General features: G+C 46.6%; 1 long non-coding RNA gene across 2 annotated transcripts; it reads right to left on the reverse strand.

The window, feature by feature from the left end:
• Positions 1 to 766: 766 nt before the first annotated feature.
• Positions 767 to 18,297, reverse strand: LOC311583273. Of its 2 annotated transcripts, none has more exons than XR_014774443.1 (3): positions 18,234 to 18,297; positions 12,138 to 12,289; positions 767 to 1,711 (listed from the first exon to the last, which is right to left on the reverse strand). It is a non-coding gene; the product is annotated as an uncharacterized lncRNA (long non-coding RNA). The 2 variants fall into 2 exon arrangements; XR_014774444.1 differs by lacking the exon at positions 767 to 1,711 and adding an exon at positions 9,966 to 10,386.
• Positions 18,298 to 19,831: the final 1,534 nt, after the last annotated feature.

The following is a 19,831-nucleotide window of genomic DNA, read 5'->3' on the forward strand; positions in this document are numbered from 1 at the left end:
CCCACTTGGAAAGAGAAGGGAGCCTCTCTCTGTCGTCTCTGTCTCTGCCTCTCTGCCCCCCCCCCCCGTTCCTCCCTCCCTCCCTTCCTCTTTCTCCCCTCCCCTCTCTGGACTTTCTGGGAACTGGTAAAGCTGACCCAGTGTCATGTGTTGGAGGACCAGAAAACCCTCTGCAAAGCCTTCCTCCTTTTTCAACACATCCTTTGGCTCAGTTATTTTTGGAGATGGAATCATACCTTTTCAGAGAACAAACATTTAAATGAAAAGTTCCTGGGATTCAACTACTCAAATAACCAGGGCTTTAGTCTGGTGTGCCTGATGCCTAAATGGATAGAAGGCAACAGGGAAGCACCTTGTTGGCAAAACCCTGTGGTCATGGGCCCCTGAAACAGTGTGTCTTGTTCATGGCAAGGACCACTGAGGATCAACAGAAGGGATCACGTCTCTCGGCGTTGCCATGGGGACTGCTGGCTGGGTTAACTGAACATTCTGTGGATAATGGCTCTTCTTTTAAAGAGAAAATAGCTTCTATACTCCAAAGACTAAATGGCAGAGCAGGGAAGTAGAAATTCTAAGAGGGCAAGAAATGGGGAATAATCGACAGTCCAATAACTGCAGCAGGAGCAGACCCTGATTAGGGGACTGGAGTCATTCCAACGCACCCCCAAGGGTAACATCACCACCAGAGGCTGTGGGGCTTTTCTCAGATAACATCTGCATACACAGAAGAGTAGATCTTTTTGTAAGATTCACTTTTATTTCCATAAGCTACAGCCTTAAATAACTTTGAGCCATTTTACATGTCTCATAGAGCAGGAACAAGTCAGAAGAAGGGAAGGGAGTCAAGAGCATTCCCTTCAAAGGTCTTAGAGGCACTCTGAAACAAAATCAATGCATGCACGTCTGTGAAAACGTCTCATGCAAGGTTATGAGTGAACGTCAGCCTCACATCCCTGGGCTTGCCTGCTCTCTGTCTTGCAATAAGGACTTTGGGCATTATCACAGAAAAAGTGTCTGTGCATTTTCCCTCAATAGATAAGCGAAAATGTCTTTGATGTTCCCACAGCTATCTCATCACCCACATTGCACCGAATGGAACTAGATGATTGGGAGATAGTAGCTGAGCCCTGGCATCTGCCCAAGGCCAGCAGCAAGGGTTTTAAGAGTTATATGAACTATTGTTTGTGTCCGTCGCACCTGCCATCTGTCACTGGTTTACCATGACAGGTTGGGGCAATGACTTCCTAACTCTGTGCCATCTGTGAAACGTGAATAATAACACACCACATCCTCTGTCCCTTCTTTGTCCACACCCTGCCTCCCTCCTTTTCTTCTTCTTCTTCTCCTTCTCCTTCTCCTTCTCCTTCTCCTCCTCCTCCTCCTCCTCCTCCTCCTCCTCCTCCTCCTCCTCCTCCTCCTTCTTCTTCTTCTTCTTCTTCTTCTTCTTCCTAAATGAGAGAGACAGTGTGTCTGTCTGTAAGGCGCGTTGAGCTCCTTGGAGATAGAAGTTCTATAAATATAAGCTGTTATCACTGTCACCATAGAAACACACAGCGAGAACTGCACTCCATGCCTCTATGCGCGCAGCACAGTTCTGACCTTCTTGCCTGCTGGCTGATGAACACCAGTCTTCCACAGAGCTGTGTGGCCAGGTAGGGGTGGGGACCCAGGATTGAACTTGCTTCCAGGTCAAGTCTTCCTCATGCCACTTCTGAAAAAGAGATTGTGTTTCTGTTTGCTAAGGTTGTCATATAAGGCTGGTGGAAGGGTGCCACTCACGACAAGCTTAATTTGCAGGGCACCCACCCTAAGGCCTCAGTTGGTAACCAGGCTCAGCCAGGAAGCAGTTCCAGTGAGCTTCAAGCTCATTATTGTACACATTGCCCCACTGGGTCAGCAATCATGACTCTTTAACTTCAGGAGTGAGGTTAGAATGTCTTGGCGATGAAGACAGATATAAGTCTGCACCGTTCTGCCTGGGTCTCCCCCGCCCCCTCCCAGAAAGCAGAACTATGCCACTGTCACCCCTGTCTCACTGGGCCTAGCACAGTACCTGCATGTAGCAGACACTTTGTAGAGGTTCGCCAACAAAGTGAGTGTCTGAGTCATCCTGAAATGGAGCTGAATAAGACAGATGCATCCAATGCTAAGCTGGACTAAAGAGCCTAGAATACATCATATCTCCTTGAGGCTGGTCTGACTCCCCAACCCTCTGTCAAACCCAGGGACAGTGCCGCCACATCTAGCATCATGAGCAGTCCCGGAAGAGCCAAAAGCCTCATACAGAATTACAGTTTCATCTTGGCCGCAGCTTCAGGGCTGCCTTCCCGAGTGTGCAACCTGCACAGGTATATCCCCAGCACAGAGCACCTCCAGGCTTTGTCTGGTACCCAGTTATCATCCTCTTGGGTTTCAAAATTATACCTCACATTTTCATTTTGCACCATGTAGCAGGGTTTGCTTGACTGGCTGTGGCGCTTGAGCTGTGTCTCTTCTTTCACATCCTCTTGGGAACCCTGCCATCTTATTTTGGTGGGAATGAAACATCTCCCAGGCCTGTAGACTAAACTCAAGTAAGTGCATTACTCAACACCAACAGCCATCTTCACACATAGTGGCAAGCTAAAACAGCAGTACAAGCAGGCATTTGCTCTTCATGAGCTCTTCTTTGCAGACTTGCTTCATGAAGGCTATTCCCTTCAGACATGGCGTGACCATGGGCCTTCCTGAGGAAGAGTTGTGGAGTATCTGGGCCACAGCCATGTCAGCAAGATAAGCAGAAGAATAGTTCAGGCTAAGTCTGTGGTGATGGAAATGTGGCTGTTAATATGTCCTCAGAGAAGATGTTCATACACTACCAGACCCTCTGCTCACTACTTCCCCTTGGCTCTCAGCAACATGTGTGGTCTTGTGGGTCTGGAGGAGTTGCTGCGGAAGGTGCTCTAACAGGTAGAAGGCTGATTAGAAGGGGCTGTTGCCATAGTGATGAGCTTTTGAGAACCACTGCCATGCTGGTATAAGGCATTTTTAGTGATGTCATTGCCTTTGATGATCCATGCTCTTCTAAATGATGCCAAGAAATTTATTGGTCCACCAGGCTGAATTTGGGTGGAATCTGTGTTTGTGGTTTTTTTTAGTTTTTTGTTTTTGTGTGATTTTGTTTTTTGCTTTTGCTTTTGTTTTTCTTTCCTGGACTGCTAGTGTGCTGGCTGGGTGAATAAGTGTTTTCTCCCCAAGAAAAGCCACACAATAGCATGAGTTTTGGTGAAATAATGGGGCCATTACAATCTCATGGCATTCTGGGTTTTGTAGGTCTTGAAGAAGGAAGGGTGAAAAGGTAGGAGGGGACCCATCATCCGATGAATGGCTGTTATACACGAGGCACTGCTGAGTGCGTTCCATCTTCAAATTAAATGGAAAGCAATTAATGGGGGGGGGGGGAAAGACTAGGTAATTGCCTAGGCCACTATAACTAAGAGCTGAGCATCAGGATTTGTTTGTCTGGCTTTTTGTTTGTTTGTTTTTTGTTTTTTGTGGTTTTTTTGTTTTTGTTTTTGTTTTTTCAAGACAGGGTTTCTCTGTTTAGCCTTGGCTATCATGGACTCACTTTGTAGACCAGGCTGGCCTAGTACTCACAGTGATCTACCTGCCTCTGTCTTCTGAGTGCTGGGATTAAAGATGTGCACCACCATGCCCAGCCATTTGTTTGTCTGTTTTTTAAACTTGGGCTCAAAAGTTAATTTAAATATATCTAGGTAAAGAACCTTATGCTTGTGCCACTAATTATTATACCTCAGCAAAAAAGAAAAGTTACATGGTCTGTTTCAATTATATTCTTTTTTTTTTAAAGATTTATGTATTTATTATTATGTATACAGTGCTCTGCGTTCATGTACACCTGCACACCAGAAGAGGGTATCAGATCACATTATAGATGGTTGTGAACCACCTCGTGGTTCCTGGGAATTGAACTCAGAACTTTTAGAAGAGCAGATAGTGCTCTTAACCTCTGAGCTATCTCTCCAGCCCTCCTCTTTTTGTAGTTTTCTTAATTTTGGGGTTGCTTTGTTTTTGTTTTTGTTTTGCAACAGGGCTTCTCTGTGTAGCTCTGGCTATCCTAGAACTCATTCTGTAACCAGGCTGGCCTCGAACTCACAGAGATTGTCCTGCCTCTGCCTCCTGAGAGGTGGGATTAAAGGTAGGTGCTAATGAGCTGGGCATGGTGGCGCATGACTGTAATCCCAGCACTCAGGGAGGCAGAGGCATGCAGATCTCTTTGAGTTCGAGTCTAGCCTGGTCTACAAAATGAATTCAGGACAGCCAAGGCTACACAGAGAAACCACGTCTAGGAAGAAGAAAGAGGTGTGCACCAGCATTGCCTAGCTTCCAATTATATTCTGTATTTGTGGACAGAGAGTAGAGAGGGACTGAGGACCAATGCTGTGAACAAATTCAGTCATCAATCAAGAGGGACTTTGTTCTACAACCCTAGAGTTTGACACCAGGAGAGTTCATTGCCTTCCCACAACTAAGTTTTAACACCAGCTAAGAAGAAACAAAGAGACTGCTGTCTGTGTTTGAAAGGCTTAGTAAAATGGAGTGCAGGTGTGCTCATGACTCAGTCTGCCATGCCAAGGAGGCCACCACCACAGAAGGTCGTAAGGGCTACACTTGGAAGGACAAGGGACATCACTTCCAGGCTGTTATGCAAGGAAATAATTGCTCTTCACTTGGAGCCACAGTATACTTAGGCCTCTGGAACCTCAGCTTAGTTTTAACTAACACAACAGTTAGGGGCCAGTTCATGAATGCAGCTGCCTTTGAGTCAGTGTCCAGCCAGTCCACTCTGCCATCTGAGGCACCCTCATCACAGGAGCTGTTCAGACATACGTCTAGGAACATCTGTAGGTCATGGGGAGACGGAGGTACCCAAAGAAGCATTTCAGCTGGGAATCTGCCACTAAGATTCCCGGAAACTCCTCTTCCCAGAAAGCATGAAGCCTGTCATATCCTAAAATTCCCAATATGCTATACATTGTAAGCGCAAGGTGTTGCATTCTAATTACAGCATTGGAGAGTTTTGCATGCACCTGGGGTTCTTTTGTTTGTTTGGTTGGTTGGTTGTTTTTTTGAGACAAGGTTTCTCTGTGTAGCCTTGGCTGGCCTCGAACTCACAGACATCCGACTGCCTCTTCCTCCCCTAGTACTGGGATTACAGGTGTTCACCACCATGCCCGGCTCACACCTGGGCTTCTTAATGTATCACACTTTTAACTAAAGGACTTGTTAAAATGAGTACTAGACTCCATCTCTGATTCGATAGATCTGAGGCCCAAGAATTATTTCTAATAAACTTCTAGGTGTTTCTGTTGCTGCTGGTGGTGGTAGTATTGGGAAACCACACTTTGAGATTCCCTGGCACATAGTGTGCACCTTCTGTGCCCACTCAGTGTGTATATAGCATGTGATAGCCCGCAGAACATTGCACCAAGTCTGAATGCCAGGTGCTCATGGATATTTTAGTCTATTCAAAATACTGGGGTGCATCTCTACTCTGTAGTATGGTGAGCAAACAAATACATAATTTATTTAGCAAATCTTGTTGGTGCTGACTGGGAGTCAGGCATTGAGAACCAGAAGGCACAAAACAGATAGAACTGCTGGACTGTAAGGGTCTTAAATGTGAGTGGGGAGTGCCGTTCACCACACTCCTGTTGAGTCCTTTGACATCAAAGAGCTCACATTGCCACTGTCACCAACTGTCCTGTCCGCATCCAAGACGAGAATATGGAGCCTCTTATGTGGTTCAGTGGCTTTCCTAGCCCTCAATGCTGTGCCCCTAAACCATGTGTGCTTTCCGAAGCACCACAGGGAAACGCATATGGTTCAATCTAGAAGAGGGGCCTTTCACTGACATATCCTGCATTCTTTCACCTAAAGGTTTATTTTCCATAGCGATAACTGGAGAGATTCCCTAATGGACCTTTCAGTTTAAGATCCCAAGAGCTGAGATGGGAGATCCTGAACTTTGAGAAAACAGTGGATGGCTCTTGCCCACACTGGTTTTACTGAACACCTGGCCAGGTCACTTGTTATTTAGGGCACTTTGTTTGGAGGGTTACTTTGACCAGCAGACCTTTCTTCTTGAGGTCACTAGAGTTCCCGAGTTCCAGGCACTGTGCTTGACACTGGGACATTCCTGGGTGAGTGGGGTTGTCCCTGTTCTCAGCGAGCTCAGGATTTAGGCTTGGCTTAAGGAAATGTTGCACAGACAAGCACAGGGGCCAATCTGATAGAGGCAGTTCTGCAACTGAGGTGGTAATGACAAAAACTAACCAGCAAGGGGTTATTCTTATATTCTGGATGTTTCGTTGTTTAAATTTTTATCTATATTCAGGACCCCAGATAATATATCAATTTGTCATTGTTTTGTTTTGTTGTTAGTAGAGTTATTAAATAATATGATTGGGATATAGGGTGGGCTAATACAATGATTGATTTAAAAAATTTTTATTTTATTTATTGTATATGAGTGCTCTGTCTGCAGAAGAGGGCATCAGATCACATTACAGATGGTTGTGAGCCACCATGTGGTTTCTGGAAATTGAACTCAGAACCTCTGAAAGAACAGGTGGTGCTCTTAGCCAGTGAGCCATCTCTCCAGCCCCAGTGATTGATTTTGTTGTTGTTGTTGTTGTTGCTGTTGTTGTTGTTGTTTTGTTTTTCAAGACAAGGTTTCTCTGTGGAGCCTTGGCTGTCCTGGCCTCGCTTTGTAGACCAGGCTGGTCTTGAACTCACAGAGATCCTCCTGCCTCTGCCTCCTGAGTGCTGGGATTAAAGGCGTGCGCCATCACGCCCGGTTTCAGTGATTGATTTTTAAACGAGAGATTACAGTGACAGGGGAGGTGGATTACTGTTAAGAGCACTTCCTGCACAAGCAGGTGGAGCTAAATTTGAGTGTCAGCTCTCACATGAAGAGTCAAGTATGGCTGCACGTGCGCCTAAGTTCCAGGAATGGCCATGTACGTCCAGGCTGACTGTCCAGGCCTGACTGTGCATGCGCTTATCATTTCAATGCTGGTGGGCAAAGACAGGAGGATTGAGGGGTTTGCTAATTACTAGCCTAGCTCTAGGTTCAGTGAGATACCCTATCTCAAGGGAATAAAAGCTCATCACATATGTGCACAGGCACACTTACTTCCCTTTCACCAAAACACACTTTGTGCATAAAACACACCCTCACACAATAAGTAGACAAACTAAATTAAAATAGAAGAAGAAGGGCCGGGCATGGTGGCGCACGCCTTTAATCCCAGCACTTGGGAGGCAGAGGCAGGCGGCTCACTGTGAGTTTGAGGCCAGCCTGGTCTACAAAGAGAGTCCAGGACTTGATACAGAGAAACCCTGTCTCAGAAAACAAAAACAAACAAATAACAACAACAACAACAAAAACCAGACAGTCACACACATATATACACACACACAAAAGCAAAAAAAAAAAAAAAAAAAAAACCAGAAAGACAGACAGATACACATATACACCAAATAAGTAAATGTGAAAAGCAAAATTAAGGGGTCAGCATGTTGGCTTAGTGTGTAAAGGCGCTTGGCTACTAAGCCTTGAAAACCAAAGTTCAATCCCTGAGACTCATATGGCTAAGGGAGAAAAACCAACACCTGCACTTTGTTCTCTGACATCCACATGCTCATCCATACATAGCTGTACACTAAATAAATGTTTAAAAAACTGTTATGCTTAAATTTTGAAAGACTCCCTGAATAGGCCATGCAAGAGCCGAGTCCAAATGCAACGGCAAGGAAGTCTTTATTGCAGGTTCAAACCCAGGCCACCTTCCCATGCACTGGCACAGAAGATGCAGGGAAGTGGCCTTGAGTCTCAATTGAGAGGGGTTTTTATAGGTTTTAGACAAAGAAATGGGTTTTACAGTATATGATTGGATGGCATTTGGGCAGAAAAGCTGCAAGCAGGGAGTTAGAAGCCTTGGCATTTCATGGTTGGGTAACAGGTGTAGGGGTGAGTTGGCCTATAGAAAAGATTAGTTGAAGCAGTCATGGGGGCATTAGGAACTTTGGCCTGGCTCCTCCTAATTGGTTGTTGCTCTGTGCCAGACCACCTGCTGGTCAGCTTGACCACCAGAGGGTACATTTGGACTTTCCCAAGGTGAGCTGATTGTGTTGCTAGAGGAACATTTTTCTGTTTAGACTACTTTGTGGTTTTTCTGGAATCTGGGTTCAGTCCTTGGCTAGATTTAACACAAAATGGAGTTTCTTTTTCAAAATGGAGTTTATCTGGCCCTTTCAAAACTACCTCAAGATCTTGGATAATCAGCATCTTTCATTCGTGTGTGTGTGTGTGTGTGTGTGTGTGTGTGTGTGTGTGTGTGTGTGTGTTTGAGGCATGGTTTCTCTATCCTGTACTTGCTTTGTTGACCAGGCTGGCCTCGAGTTCACAGAGATCCCTCTATCATCCTGTGGACAGGCTGAGTCCAGTTGCCAATCCATTGAGAAGTTTTGTTTTGTTTTCTCAAGGAGGTGGGTCCCAGGGCACTGAGAGAAGGTGGATGGGGAGTTGGAGGACGAATCTCTGGAAGGTAAAGAACCTTGGATCTTTAAACGAAAAGAAGCAGCCTCAGCCTTGGAGCTGGGCATGGTGGCACACACCTTTATATCCCAGCACTCGGGGGGCAGAGGCAGGAGAATCTCTGTGAGTTCAAGGCTAGCCTGGTCTACAAAGTGAGTCCAGGACAGCCAGGGAGACACAGAGAAACCCTGTCTCCCAAAACCAAAACAAAAAACTACACAAACTCTCTGAGTAACTTGGTGTGAGCTTTAGAACCTTTTTTTGTTAAATGGCAGATCAGACCATTTATATGGCCGACTTCTTGGTTTTGCTTTTGTTTCTGAGAAAACAAGGATTATAATTTCCCAGTGGCCTGCTTTAAACGGCTTTCACAGATAATCATATACCTTAGTAGGTCTGAAGGCCTGAACTCAGGCTCGGGGTTTCAGGGAGGCCTCTGTTCCTGATTCAGCAGCCCTCCCCACTGAGTCCTTAGTGTATGGGAATAAGGGCTTGACAGGCAGAGGAGAGGGAACAAGCTGCTGATAACAACCAAGTCGTCTTCCTCTTCTTCCTCCTCCTCCTTCTTTCAAGACAGAGTTTCTCTGTGTAACCCTGGCTGTCCTGAAACTCGATCTGTAACCCAGGCCGGCCTTGAACTCACAGAGATCTGCCTCTGCCCTCCCCCAAGTGCTGGGATTAAAGAAAGGCATGTGCCACCACCTCCGGGCCCTCTTCCTCTCTCTGGGGTGCCCCTCCCACTTGCCTGCTCTCTCATGCTCATAATAAACTTTTCCATATCATATCTGTTATGTTGTGCATATTTCATTGAGGTCATTGCTCTTGCTTTTTTTCTCTCTCTCCTTTCCCCCTTACATGGCAGCCAAGAGCTGCTTCCAATGAATCTACATTTATATACTTTAGCTTACCTTACATAAAAAGGAATCTAATATCCTCTTTTTTTTTTAATAATAAGAAAAGGGAGGAATGTTAGCATACTGCCTCCCAATCTGCCTAGCAACCTATGATGTCATTACATGCCTGCCACCAGGTGCACCCCTGCCCAGGATTATAAAAAAGGCAACCCCCCCTCTCTCTCCTCTCCCCCTCTCGCTCCCCTCTCTCTCCCTCCCTCTCTCTCTCTCCCTCTCTCTCCCTCCCTCTCTCTCTCTCCCTCTCTCTCCCTCCCTCTCTCTCTCTCCCTCTCTCTCCCCTCCTACTTCCTTGCTCTCCCATGCTCATATAATAAGCTTCTCCATATCATATCTGTTATGTGGCACATATTTCATATTTCAGTAGCTCTTGAATGCAACAGTCTCCAATGATCCTTGAGGCTCATAACTATGGTTTTAAGTAGTCCCTTAGCTGTGCTGCCTCCCCACTTTCTCTCTTACCCTACACAGTGCCCTATTTTAGGCTGGTGCCTCAGAAGTAGAATGCTTGCCTAGCTTGTGTGAGGTCCTGTGTTGTTTAGCCCTTAACACTACCAAAAGATTATTTTAAAGAAATAATCAAACCCAGTTACCTAAAAAGCTTGTTTATGTGCAAGTTTCTAAATAGCAATCATCTGTTTCAGTACAAGTGGGATAAAGGTCAGGGAGCTGCATGTTAAAGAGGTCAGACAGGCAAATCGGAGCCAGACTGCTCATAATTTACCCGGAGAACCCTTGCAGCTGCATTACGGATGGGGCCATTCAGGAGAAGCAGCTTCGTTCACTCAGCTCGGTCAACTGCCCGCACACACTGTTGTCAGTCAAGTGCTGTGCGTAGGGTTCAGGTACCAGGTGAAACTCATTCTTATGAATCTAAAGTTTAAGCAAATAATCTTGCAAGTGAACATAGAAAGACAACTGTGATAAGTTCACGAAGAACTGCACAGCGCACAGGAAAACCTCTGACTCAGACGGTCTCCCACCCCACCTCCCAGGAGTCAAGGCGTCTGTACCCCCAAGGCTCAGTAGGTATTATCCTGCCTGGAGAAAAAGGTAAACATTCCAAACTCCGAGGGTCACGGGGAGGTTCAAACACCTGAGAAGCTGACTGGTGTCTTCAGTCATCCATGTCCAGTGTTGGTCAACTCTGCCGGAGTTCTCTCCGGTGCCCCACCCTTTTAGAAGGCTTGTGAAACTGAAGACATATTGATTTGCTAAAAGCGGCTATTAATTCACAGCTAAATGTGAGCAGTGTTAAGACCCTTGTCCGTTACACAGAACCTGAAACTTCCGCTGGCATTCCGGGTCTGAGTAGATCACACATCCTGTGTCATCTCAGCCTGTGCTAAACATGAACAACAGCTGTCTAAATCCCAGAACCTTCCCCCCCCCTTCCCCCCCCCGGGGGGGCCAAAGAGGCTGACAGAGACTGGGAGCTCTGCGGCGAAGGATAGGGAGGGAAGGACATCCACGGGGCTGCCCATGCCAACTGGCAAGGTCAGTGATGGTGCTGGGTGCTGTATAGCTGTTCTCTGGCCTCTCATCAGGTTCCCTTTCAGTTTTCCTGCCTGGCTGCTTCAAGAGCCACTTCCCTCTGACCCCAGCAGCCAGGATTCCTTTGATAGAGTACTCTTGCAAAGAATTGTCTTACTCACAACAAAAGAAAGAGATTTGATATCTCTCCCCCACCCCATCTCTTGTTTTTTCAAGACAGGGTTTCTCCGTGTAACAGCCCTGGGTGTCCTGGACTCGTTTTGTAGACCAGGCTGGCCTCGAACTCACAGAGATCCACCTGCTTCTGCCTCCCAAGTGCTTCGATTAAAGGCGTGCGCCACCATGCCTGGCGGGATTTGATCTCTTTTGTGGAAAAATAGAGTGCTAGACAATGCTCACCTGGGATTTGTATTTTTAAAATGTCTGGGCAACATAAAAGATCAAAGGAGGTGACCAATAAGTATCAAGTTTCTCTGCCTCCTCCTGGCCAGGCAGTGATGGGACATAGTGCCCAGAAGAAGGACCACTTTTCTTTGCTTTTTGTTCTTTCTTCCTTCCTTCCTTCCTTTCATTTCTTTTTCTTTTCTTTTTTCCTTCTCTTCTCTCTCTCTCTCTCTCTCTCTCTCTCTCTCTCTCTCTCTCTCTCTCTCTCTCTCTTGAGACAGGGTTTCTCTGTGTAGCCTTAGCTGTCCTGGACTCCCTTTGTAGACCAAGTTGGCCTCAAACTCACAGAGATCTGCCTGCCTCTGCCTCCCGAGTGCTAGGATTAAAGGCCTGCACCGCCACACCCAGCCTAGGACCACTTTTCTTAACTTCTCATTTCCTAAGTGTTGCCCTGTGGCATGACCTAAGTTCTGACCTAGGGAATGGAAAAAGGCCTGGAATGGTGCCCTTCACCTTTAATCCCAACACTCAGGAAGGCGGAAGCAGGGGGATCTCTGTGAGTTCAAAGCCAACCTGGTCTACAATGGGAGTCTAGGACAGACAGGGCTCTGCTACCCAAAGAAACTCTGTCTCAAACAAAACAAAACAAAGAAAGAAAGACATTGAAATGGAAGTGCCTTGGGACAATTTCTAGGATAGATAGCTCTGTAAAGGATAGTTGACTGTGTAAAGAGCGGTTGACTTACATTTTCTTCTTTTTCCTGTTCTTGAGCCAGAGTATGATGACTGGTGACCTGGACACCATCTTGGGCTATGCAGGAGGGATCGTAGAAGGACCAGAGGGGCCAAGGAGCCCCGAGAACCTACTGGGTAAAGCCACTCTTTGGGCCATCAATCTCTGAATTTGTGGAAGGAAAATAAAATCTGATGTTACTGTTTTGTATTTCTGTCATTCACAGTTAAATGCAGTCGGTAAAACCACAGGGCCCCTCCCTTTTTTATTCCCTCCCTCTTCTCCTCTCCCAAAGGTTCTTCTGTCATCACCTGTGGCTGTTTCTCTAACAAGATGAATCCTAAGATAGAAAGGATGGGCCTGAGACCTCTGAGAACAGCCTTGCCATAGCCCTCCAGTCACAGTCCCTAACTGGGCTTCTTCCATCCCTCATCTGAAAATTAACCTTCTTACCAATCTAGTAGGTTTTTCTGTTTGTTTGTTTTGTGTGTGTGTGTGTGTGTGTGTGTGTGTGTGTGTGTGTGTGTGTGTGATTTTTGATGGGGGTGGGCAGCAGGGCTTCGTGCGTGGTATCACACTGGACAAGGCATTATCATTGTCCAGACACATTTCGGTATAAAAGGCGCTGGCTTTTCCATGAGGTTGCTAGGGGAGATGCCATAGCAGGATAGGTCTGAAACACTGTTAGCAGTTACTAATGAAAAAGGTGTAAAGTAGCTGATTTAGCTGAATACAGGGACTGCAAAAAGCCTATCTGCTTAAAGGCTTTGCTCCTTGATTTGGTTTGTCATCTAGTTGATGGAAATTATTTTGTATTGTCCCATCTCCCAGCTCCTCCTTTTGAAGTCAAATAAAAGCAAAACACTCCTGTTTTCATCACCCCCCTAAAAGTTAGGCACATCAAAACGCAACATTTCTGGAAAGGTACAGCTCCTTAGAAAGAAGAAAAGAGGGCACGTCAGATGTGGTAAGCAATGCCCTTTGTTCTGTGTCTGCTTACTGCTGTGGTTCAGCAGCAATTCATTCCTGCAGGACACTCTGCTCAGTGTCCTGGCCACATGGGAGGGAGGAACCAAGGCCCTACCAGTCAAGGCTTAGGTTTCACAGCAACCTATGACCTGCTAGGAAAATGTGCACTGTGCCAAGGCAAGACTGAAAGTGAAGCCCTGCCAGACAGCAGTGGGACTGCAGCGCAGCACCATCAGAAAGGCAGAGGATAGGAACACTGGACGTCAGGACAGTCATAAAAGGAAATAGCAGCATTTGGGTGGGACACAGCAAGTCCTATTATGGGCGACTTCTAGAATTTACAATAGGCACTAGCTTCACTGGGCATTACATTCCTTGGAGCCAGAATGACTTTCTAAGAAAGGCACCAAATGCATAAGAAACTGCAGAAGAAAGCATCAAATGTAATGAGGGAAGTTAGATACCATCACACAGAAGGACTGAAGAAATGGCGGCTCTCTTTTTCAAAAGTACAAATAAACTGGGCATGGTGGAACACAATTTACATTTCTGTGCTCTGAGGTGGCAGAGGCATGTGGCTATCTGTGAGTTCAAGGCCAGCCTGGTCTATAAAATGAACTCCTGACCAGGCAGAGTTACATAGTGTGACCCTATCTCAAAACACCAAACCAAGGGGCTAGAGAGATGGCGCAAACATTAACAGTGCTTGCTGCTTTTGCGAAGGATCCAAGTTTGGGTTTTGGCATCCATGTGGAGGCTCCTGAACACCTGGAACTCCATTTCCAGAGGATTTATGCCTATTTCTGGCTTCCAGGAACACAGGTATTGCATATTCATACATGCAAGCACTCACACAACTATATGATAGAAATGATTTTTTTTTTCCAGAAAAGGTTTCTCTGTGTAGCCTTGGCTGTCCTAGACTCACTTTGTAGACGAAGCTGGCCTCGAACTCACAGCAGAGTTCGCCTGCCTCTGCCTCCTGAGTGCTGGGATTAAAGGCATGCTCCAGCATGCCCAGCAAATAAATATTTTTAAAACATAAGTTGAGCCGGGTAGTAGTGAGGCAAATTTTTTATCCCAGCACCTAGGAAGCAGAGGCAGGTGCATCTCTGAGTTTGAGGCCAGCCTGGTCTACCCAATGAGTTCCAGGACAGCCAGGATGACTTAGAAACTCATCTGGAAACAAAAACAAAAACAGAAACAAAGCAAAAGAAACAGCAACAAAAAGAAACTACTTTTTTTTTAAAGGCCAAACCAAATGATGTAAAATTGGAGAACGGGCGGTTGTTTTCAATATATAGGCAGGGTAGCGCAGGGCTTGGTTCTTGTTCCTGCAAGCAAGGAGCTACGTCAGAGCAGAAGCCACAAGCAGCTAGGATTTAACTCAGAACTTCCCAAACACAAAGAGAGAGTATGTAGATAGGAAGCTGCAAGGAGTCGCTGAGCTATTCAACTGGAGAGTAGCTGGCTTTGTCCTAGCCGAAGGGAGCACTGAACTATAGCATCTCTGCCACTGGCTAAACACAATGAGTTTAGGCAAGACCACCACCATTACCTTCTGGACTCTGACTGAATCTGCAGTAAGAAGTTGAAGATTAAGCTGACCATAAAGATACTTTCTCTTTGATCTCTAGGGGACTACAAAGTCTTCTTTGAGGGTTAAAAAAAAACAAAACAAGACAAAGACAGCCGGTCATAAAATACCTCAGCTCTCCATCTCATCTGCCTTTGTCCCTGGACCTTTTCTAGAATGATATAGTAGGACCCTCCTTCTCTTTCAGAAAGATGTCCGCTGTTGCCTTAAACAAACTAAGTGTATGTGACGCATGCTGTAGATATGTGCATTTGAGTACCAGCGCCTGTGGAGGTCAAAGGCGTTGGATCCTCCAGAAGATGGAGTTTTAGGCCATTGTTAAGCGCCTGATGTGGGCAATGGGCACTGACCTCAGGCTCTCTGGAAAATCAACATGCTATTCTTAAGCCCAGAGCCACCACTCTAGCCCTTCAACCACCATTGCCTGTAAACAGATGGAAGAGCTTGGAAATGCATTTATTTATATGTATTTTGAGAAAGTCTCACTCCTGGATTAAAGCAACTCTCCTCAGTAATTGGGATTACTGTCAGTACTCCCTATGAATAGATCCTCATCCTCATATTTGGTGATTGGACCTAGTTACACGTCTAGACAAGTGGTCTACCACTGAGCTACATACTCAGGCTAACAACTTTATTTATTTATTTATTTAGGTTTTTCAAGACAGGGTTTCTCTGCCTAGCCCTGGCTGTCTTGGACTCACTTTGTAGATCAGGCTGGCCCCCCAACTCACAGATATCCACCTACCTCTGCCTCCTGAGTGCTGGGATTACAGGCATGAGCCACCGCAACTGGCTTAACAACTTTATTTTTAAAGCTGAGGGAAGATTCTTTCTTTGGCACAAATAGTCTAAAGGAAAAAAAAAAATTCAACCAATTTGCCCCTGATGGGACTAGTACAAAGGAGCAGCTAAGAAGGTCTGAAAGCTCCAGCAATAGTTTGGCACCACTAACCCACCAGTTCTGTCTTACCACCTCCCAGAATGCAGGTGAGTGACGCTTCCTTGGAGACTCTGTGCATCTCTGTTCTGCCTGCCAGGGCAAAGCAAACCCCACTCTCTTTGTGTCCTCTTCTCTCTGCTGCGGCCACCTCCACTGTATACACACTAATACGGAGAGAGTTAGAGAATCCTAGCATGTCTCATTACACAGATGTCTTGTGGATTCATCAGTTAGGAAACAGAACAGCAGAAAATATCTTCCAGACGTCTCTCAGTCAGGATTCAGTATCCAAGACAAGCAGCATCCTATTCCTCCAACTAACAAGCAAGAAAATCCCAACTTTCCAAGGAGCCTAGGTTAAAAAGGTCTCTTTGGAGCTGGGCAGTGGTGGAGGTGCACATGGGAGGCAGAGGCAGGCAGATCTTTGTGGAAGAAATGTGACCATGTCGTAGGCTGGGCCCAAGGTGGAAGGAGTCTTGGATGGCTTGACCTCACTGAGACAAAGACCTTAGATAGATTCAGAGAGAGGAAGTTTTAGCCCAAGACAAAACACAAGCTCCTGTGACTCTGCCCAGGGGGAATTGTAGTTTGCTTTGTTGGTTTTTTGAGACAGGGTTTCTTTGTGTAGCCTTGGCTGTCCTAGACTCACTTTGTAGTCCAGGGTGGCCTCAAACTCACAGCAATCCTCCTGCCTCTGCCTCCAAATCAGGGGTATTGTATTACAAAAAGGACCATTGATTAGGAGAAAAGGGACTTTGGGGAAGCGGAGTGAGAGAGATCAGAGGCTCCTGACCACGGCACGGGGAGCAGCGGAGAAGCAGGGGCTGAAGTTTAAGGCGAGAAGTGTGCAGACTTCTGTCATTGGGGAGAGGAGAATCCCAGAGAATTAGGCCAAGGGATTCACCCCACAAAACTGATACCCAGAAAGTTTCATTTGTGTTCTCCTCAATCTTTTCTCCCTCCTGTTTAGGATAATCGGGTTGCAAGAAAGATACCTTTGTTTAATAAACTCATAATAAGTTTAATTGTTAAGGGACCAGAGCCAACAGATCTCTGTGAGTTCGAGGCCAACCTGGTCCACAGAGAGTTCCAGGATAGGGCTGTTATACAGAGAAACCTTGTCTTGAGAAACCAAAAGGAGCCGGGTGTGGTGGCACACACCTTTAATCCCAGCACTTGGGAAGCAGAGGCAGGTGGATCACTGTGAGTTCGAGGCCAGCCTGGTCTACAAATCGAGCCTAGGACAGCCAAGATAACATAGAGAAACCCTGTCTAGAAAAACCAACCAACCAAACAAACAAAAAAGAAAAACCAAAAAGAAAAAGAAAAAGGTCACTTTGGGCTTTTCAGGCAAGGTAGCAGAAGATGGCTTTGAACTTCTGATCCTTTTGTCTGCACTTGTAAACCATCAGGATCACCAGGGTCTTGATCCCTAGGCTATAAGGTCCCTCTTTGTTATTTTCACAGTTTTGTCACATAGGTCATAGATTCAATTTCAGACCTAGGGTTATAGAAAGGTGACAGATTGAAGCAGTAGAGGACAGTGCCTATTAGTCCCCCCTCGACCGTTCAGGGTGTCTAAAACCAGAGCTATCTCAGAGACTAGTTTTTCTAGTAAACACGAGGGGTCCGTTATAAAGTAGAATGGCACCCTGTGGACTTATCAGGCGTCCTTCAGTGATGGATGGTGAGGGTACTCAATTCCTGCCGCTTGCCAGGTGTTATCTCAATGTCCATTTGCACTGCATCCATGTTGACCAGTCCACAGCTTTCCCCAAGCCCTCCAACTGCAGAGCTGTACATCCGGGCTGCTTGCCACACAGCCTGCTACCCGAGCCATTTTCCTCTGCACTGCACACAGCTTCTGCTGCCAGGATGAGTCACCTTGCAACTCACCTCCTCAGCCCCTCCACTCTGTACTTAAAATACTCCGGGGCTGGCCGGAAGAGAACCCCCGCTGTGTGTGAGCGCGCGCGCCTGTGTGTGTGTGTGTGTGTGAACCTGGGGTTGGCAGCTCAGCCTTCTGCAGCCTCTGCAGAGCCTGACTGCATTCTGTTTGGCTAAGGGGCTTAGAGAGCCTACTGCCCCAGGGAGTTCTGTTTTCGGCTCTGGTTCTCTCAAGCAGCCTGCCAAGTCTTTCCTTTGCAGGCACCTCCATGTTAGTCTCCCAGGTTTTGAGCAAAAGCATCTCAGAGTTGATGTCCTCTGTATTGTCTCTCAGCCCAGTTTTCTGATGGCTGTCTTGCTACAAACAGGAAGAAATATTTTCTCCTGCATTTACCTGCTGGACCCCGTCTCTGGCCGCAGGTAAAGACTGCATCAATTACAACCGCATCTGGCTGTTATCCTTACTTGAATACTAGTGCCCCCCCCCCACCCCTCCAGTTCTCTGCTGCTGTCAATGCTGTTTAGTGCTTCTCCTCTGTCCACCCACACAGAGTCTTAACCTTGGGCAGACCCAATCATAGGATGCCAGCGCCATCTCTTTTCCTTAGCCAGCACAGAAAGCGGGCATACCGTTCTCCTCCTGTCCCTGAGACTTTATACTGATCTGAATACACTCCCCACCCCCCACCCCCCCAGTGAACTTCCACAAGTACCTAGGCACAGTGTTCTTCCTTTCCCATGGTCCACACCCAGCTGTGCGCTGCACCTGCCCCAGGCCCCTCCCCCTCCAAGAACCACACACATTTCCATTTCAACCTGCTGGTACAGCAAGGGGCCCTGGAACAAAAGCCCAGCCCAGCACAATCCAAAGGGACATTATGTGCTTGAGTTACTCATTACTTGAGTTAGCTGAGGTCAGAGAGCAGGAAGCACGTTGGGAAGGCAGGGAAAAGGTGCCATTGAGAGTGAGGAATTAGTCAGGGTGACCTTCCAGGGCCCAAAGGGAACAACTCAGAGTCCTGCTCCTGGTTAGGTGTCCGAGCAAGACAGGCAGCCATAAAGTCATACCAGTAGCTTCAAGGTTGGACAAGGTCACATGGAAGGAATTCTGGTTAAGCTAGCTACTTAATAGCTCTTGCTATGCACTAGGCAGGGTGCTTAACACTTTCCCACATCCTTCTTTTAATCCTGGCTACAATGTACCACTCTAATTTTACAGCTGGGCAACAGCCCTGGAGAGAACAAGTGACTTGGCCAAGGTGAAGAAGCTGGCGGACCTGGAGAAGATGCTGGTGAACACATCTCTGTCTTATCTTTCCCAGGGCTGCTTTATGTGGCAAGATGGTTAACCCCATGGGACAGTTCCAGATGGTGGAGACTGGCTGGGCAGGTGGCAACACTCACTCTGGCTAGGAACCGGGATGATACTAAAGGGACCTCGGCTAGGGGGTGGATGCGTGGGGGGTGATGATGCTACAGTGGCCCTTCAGGCCTGACCCCTGTAGAGCTGGGGAACTCAATTGGGAAGGGGAGAGATCAGAGGAAGACAGGAAGACAGCGCAAGGGCAAGGAAGCAAGCTTGTCTCACCTCACACTACAGAGGTATTAACTGGCATTTGTTACACAAAATGGCAGCTAAGGAAGGGCACTTTTTTTTTCTTTCTTTTTAAAGAATAAAGCAAGCTCTGATTTTAACACTACCACTATGAACCTGTTTGCACATAGTGATATTAACACATGCTTCTGGTGGGTTGAGGTACACGGGTTGTGAGGGATGGATGCCACAACAGCCTTAACAGTCCCATTACTCTTGTCCTTTTCATTCTTCCTCAGATTTGTAGTGCTCCGGCCTGTTGCCAGACTGGGATTATAAAGTAGAAAGACTTCTGCTAAACTTCATCCAGCTTGAGGTTTACCTTACACCCCACTCTTATTCCTGATGGGGTTTTGTTGTCGTTGTTTTGTTTTTTTCTTTTTGGTGATTCTGACCACAAGGTTTCCTCTCTCTTATAGTAGTGAGCACTTTGAATACACACACACACACACACACACACACACACACACACACACTCTTCCCAGTGGTATGGACTGCAGGAAACCCCTACATGATTTAAGTTGTGCCTAGAAACAGGTGCAGTTTCTTCCAATAGCTTACCAATCACAAATTTGGGACTTTTCCAAAATAAACACTGCAGGGGCCAAGCAGGGAGGTGACTTCCTTTCTCAACAAGCTGCCCCCACAGTTGTCCTTGACATAGTGGGTCAGCAGCCCCTGTGGGCTGGGTGTGACTAGGTCACTGCGTCTCCCCTG

Source organism: Acomys minous (genome assembly GCF_964271855.1).
Source record: "Acomys minous genome assembly, chromosome: 1".
Taxonomy (NCBI): domain Eukaryota; kingdom Metazoa; phylum Chordata; class Mammalia; order Rodentia; family Muridae; genus Acomys; species Acomys minous.